The 5,000-nt window shown below is 43.1% G+C and overlaps 1 non-coding gene across 1 annotated transcript; it reads left to right on the top strand.

The window, feature by feature from the left end:
- Positions 1–996: 996 nt before the first annotated feature.
- trnar-ccu (transfer RNA arginine (anticodon CCU)) lies at positions 997–1,069 on the top strand. Its single transcript has one exon. It is a non-coding gene; the product is annotated as a tRNA-Arg (tRNA).
- Positions 1,070–5,000: the final 3,931 nt, after the last annotated feature.

Here is a 5,000-nt window from a genome sequence, read left to right on the forward strand (position 1 = left end):
CATAACCCAGAGGTCAATGGATCGAAACCATCTTCTGCTAAAAAGTTTGTTTTTAAAAATGAAACGCAAACAGAAATTAGAAAGCTAAATTTCATTTGCGTCTCTCAGTGCTATCCAGTACACATTGTTTTTCCTGCCTCTCAGTTCGTACTGTTTGCAGAAGGTAAACAGTGCCCGAGTGGCCTAATGGATAAGGCACTGGCCTCCTAAGCCAGCGATTGTGGTTTCAAGTCACATCTGGGGTGGCTGGAAGCAGAGTGGCGCAGCGGAAGCGTGCTGGGCCCATAACCCAGAGGTCGATGGATCGAAACCATCCTCTGCTAAACAGTTTATTTTTAGATTTTAAGTGCAAACAAAAATTTAAAAAATGTGTTGTTTCATGGGCATGTCTCAGTTCCATTATACATTTTTTTGACCTCTTCCAACAGTTCATATTGGTCATACTGTTTACACAGTACCCCAGTGGCCTAAGACACTGGCCTCCTAAGCCATGGATTGTGAGTTCTAGTCTTTTCTTAAGTGGCTGAGAGCAGAGTGGCGCAGCGGAAGCGTGCTGGGCCCATAACCCAGAGGTCGATGGATCGAAACCATCCTCTGCTAAAAAGTTTATTTTTAGATTTTAAGTGCAAACAAAAAATTTAAAAAACGTGTCGTTTCATGGGCATGTCTCAGTTCCATTATACATTTTTTTTACCTCTTCCAACAGTTCGTATTGGTCATACTGTTTACACAGTACCCCAGTGGCCTAAGCCATGGATTGTGAGTTCTAGTCTTTTCTTAAGTGGCTGAGAGCAGAGTGGCGCAGTGGAAGCGTGCTGGGCCCATAACCCAGAGGTCGATGGATCGAAACCATCTTCTGCTAAACAGTTTGTTTTTAAAAATGAAACGCAAACAGAAATGAGAAAGCTAAATTTCATTTGCGTCTCTCAGTCCTATCCAGTACACATTGTTTTTCCTGCTTCTATCAGTTCGTACTGTTTGCAGAAGGTAAACAGTGCCCCAGTGGCCGAATGGATAAGGCACTGGCCTCCTAAGCCAGGGATTGTGGTTTCAAGTCCCATCTGGGGTGGGTGGAAGCAGAGTTGCGCAGCGGAAGTGTGCTGGGCCCAGAGGTCGATGGATCGAAACCATCCTCTGCTAAACAGTTTGTTTTTAGATTTTAAGTGCAAACAAAAAAATAAAAAAATGTGTTGTGTCATGGGCATGTCTCAGTTCCATTATACATTTTTTTGACCTCTTCCAACAGTTCATATTGGTCATACTGTTTACACAGTACCCCAGTGGCCTAAGACACTGGCCTCCTAAGCCATGGATTGTGAGTTCTAGTCTTTTCTTAAGTGGCTGAGAGCAGAGTGGCTCAGCGGAAGCGTGCTGGGCCCATAACCCAGAGGTCGATGGATCGAAACCATCCTCTGCTAAACAGTTTATTTTTAGATTTTAAGTGCAAACAAAAAATTTAAAAAATGTGTTGTTTCATGGGCATGTCTCAGTTCCATTATACATTTTTTTGACCTCTTCCAACAGTTCGTATTGGTCATACTGTTTACACAGTACCCCAGTGGCCTAAGACACTGGCCTCCTAAGCCATGGATTGTGAGTTCTAGTCTTTTCTTAAGTGGCTGAGAGCAGAGTGGCGCAGTGGAAGCGTGCTGGGCCCATAACCCAGAGGTCAATGGATCGAAACCATCCTCTGCTAAACAGTTTCTTTTTAGATTTTAAGTGCAAACAAAAAAATAAAAAAATGTGTCGTTTCATGGGCATGTCTCAGTTCCATTATACATTTTTTGACCTCTTCCAACAGTTCATATTGGTCATACTGTTTACACAGTACCCCAGTGGCCTAAGACACTGGCCTCCTAAGCCATGGATTGTGAGTTCTAGTCTTTTCTTAAGTGGCTGAGAGCAGAGTGGCGCAGCGGAAGCGTGCTGGGCCCATAACCCAGAGGTCGATGGATCGAAACCATCCTCTGCTAAAAGTTTATTTTTAGATTTTAAGTGCAAACAAAAAATTTAAAAAATGTGTTGTTTCATGGGCATGTCTCAGTTCCATTATACATTTTTTTTACCTCTTCCAACAGTTCGTATTGGTCATACTGTTTACACAGTACCCCAGTGGCCTAAGACACTGGCCTCCTAAGCCATGGATTGTGAGTTCTAGTCTTGTCTTAAGTGGCTGAGAGCAGAGTGGCGCAGTGGAAGTGTGCTGAGCCCATAACCCAGAGGTCAATGGATCGAAACCATCCTCTGCTAAACAGTTTCTGTTTTCAGATTTTAAGTGCAAACAAAAAAAAAAAAATGTGTCGTTTCATGGGAATGTCTCAGTTCCATTATACATTTTTTTGACCTCTTCCAACAGTTCGTATTGGTCATACTGTTTACACAGTACCCCAGTGGCCTAAGACACTGGCCTCCTAAGCCATGGATTGTGAGTTCTAGTCTTGTCTTAAGTGGCTGAGAGCAGAGTGGCGCAGTGGAAGCGTGCTGAGCCCATAACCCAGAGGTCGATGGATCGAAACCATCCTCTGCTAAACAGTTTCTTTTTAGATTTTAAGTGCAAACAAAAAAATAAAAAAATGTGTCGTTTCATGGGCATGTCTCAGTTCCATTATACATTTTTTTGACCTCTTCCAACAGTTCATATTGGTCATACTGTTTACACAGTACCCCAGTGGCCTAAGACACTGGCCTCCTAAGCCATGGATTGTGAGTTCTAGTCTTTTCTTAAGTGGCTGAGAGCAGAGTGGCGCAGCGGAAGCGTGCTGGGCCCATAACCCAGAGGTCGATGGATCGAAACCATCCTCTGCTAAAAGTTTATTTTTAGATTTTAAGTGCAAACAAAAAAATTTAAAAAAATGTGTCGTTTCATGGGCATGTCTCAGTTCCATTATACATTTTTTGACCTCTTCCAACAGTTCGTATTGGTCATACTGTTTACACAGTACCCCAGTGGCCTAAGACACTGGCCTCCTAAGCCATGGATTGTGAGTTCTAGTCTTGTCTTAAGTGGCTGAGAGCAGAGTGGCGCAGTGGAAGCGTGCTGGGCCCATAACCCAGAGGTCGATGGATCGAAACCATCCTCTGCTAAACAGTTTCTTTTTAGATTTTAAGTGCAAACAAAAAAAAAAAAAAATGTGTCGTTTCATGGGCATGTCTCAGTTCCATTATACATTTTTTTGACCTCTTCCAACAGTTCGTATTGGTCATACTGTTTACACAGTACCCCAGTGGCCTAAGACACTGGCCTCCTAAGCCATGGATTGTGAGTTCTAGTCTTTTCTTAAGTGGCTGAGAGCAGAGTGGCAGCGGAAGCGTGCTGGGCCCATAACCCAGAGGTCGATGGATCGAAACCATCCTCTGCTAAAAGTTTATTTTTAGATTTTAAGTGCAAACAAAAAATTTAAAAAATGTGTCGTTTCATGGGCATGTCTCAGTTCCATTATACATTTTTTTGACCTCTTCCAACAGTTCGTATTGGTCATACTGTTTACACAGTACCCCAGTGGCCTAAGACACTGGCCTCCTAAGCCATGGATTGTGAGTTCTAGTCTTGTCTTAAGTGGCTGAGAGCAGAGTGGCGCAGTGGAAGCGTGCTGGGCCCATAACCCAGAGGTCGATGGATCGAAACCATCCTCTGCTAAACAGTTTTATTTTTAGATTTTAAGTGCAAACAAAAAAAAAAAAAAATGTGTCGTTTCATGGGCATGTCTCAGTTCCATTATACATTTTTTGACCTCTTCCAACAGTTCGTATTGGTCATACTGTTTACACAGTACCCCAGTGGCCTAAGACACTGGCCTCCTAAGCCATGGATTGTGAGTTCTAGTCTTTTCTTAAGTGGCTGAGAGCAGAGTGGCGCAGCGGAAGCGTGCTGGGCCCATAACCCAGAGGTCGATGGATCGAAACCATCCTCTGCTAAAAAGTTTATTTTAGATTTTAAGTGCAAACAAAAAATTTAAAAAATGTGTCGTTTCATGGGCATGTCTCAGTTCCATTATACATTTTTTTTACCTCTTCCAACAGTTCGTATTGGTCATACTGTTTACACAGTACCCCAGTGGCCTAAGACACTGGCCTCCTAAGCCATGGATTGTGAGTTCTAGTCTTGTCTTAAGTGGCTGAGAGCAGAGTGGCGCAGTGGAAGTGTGCTGAGCCCATAACCCAGAGGTCAATGGATCGAAACCATCCTCTGCTAAACAGTTTCTGTTTTCAGATTTTAAGTGCAAACAAAAAAAAAAAAATGTGTCGTTTCATGGGAATGTCTCAGTTCCATTATACATTTTTTTGACCTCTTCCAACAGTTCGTATTGGTCATACTGTTTACACAGTACCCCAGTGGCCTAAGACACTGGCCTCCTAAGCCATGGATTGTGAGTTCTAGTCTTTTCTTAAGTGGCTGAGAGCAGAGTGGCGCAGCGGAAGCGTGCTGGGCCCATAACCCAGAGGTCGATGGATCGAAACCATCCTCTGCTAAAAATTTTCTTTTTTTAGATTTTAAGTGCAAACAAAACATTTAAAAAATGTGTCGTTTCATGGGCATGTCTCAGTTCCATTATACATTTTTTTGACCTCTTCCAACAGTTCGTATTGGTCATACTGTTTACACAGTACCCCAGTGGCCTAAGACACTGGCCTCCTAAGCCATGGATTGTGAGTTCTAGTCTTTTCTTAAGTGGCTGAGAGCAGAGTGGCGCAGTGGAAGCGTGCTGAGCCCATAACCCAGAGGTCGATGGATCGAAACCATCCTCTGCTAAACAGTTTATTTTTAGATTTTAAGTGCAAACAAAAAATTTAAAAAATGTGTTGTTTCATGGGCATGTCTCAGTTCCATTATACATTTTTTTTGACCTCTTCCAACAGTTCGTATTGGTCATACTGTTTACACAGTACCCCAGTGGCCTCAGACACTGGCCTCCTAAGCCATGGATTGTGAGTTCTAGTCTTTTCTTAAGTGGCAGAGTGGCGCAGTGGAAGCGTGCTGGGCCCATAACCCAGAGGTCAAT

This window comes from Oncorhynchus keta, unplaced genomic scaffold (genome assembly GCF_023373465.1).
Source record: "Oncorhynchus keta strain PuntledgeMale-10-30-2019 unplaced genomic scaffold, Oket_V2 Un_contig_550_pilon_pilon, whole genome shotgun sequence".
Taxonomy (NCBI): domain Eukaryota; kingdom Metazoa; phylum Chordata; class Actinopteri; order Salmoniformes; family Salmonidae; genus Oncorhynchus; species Oncorhynchus keta.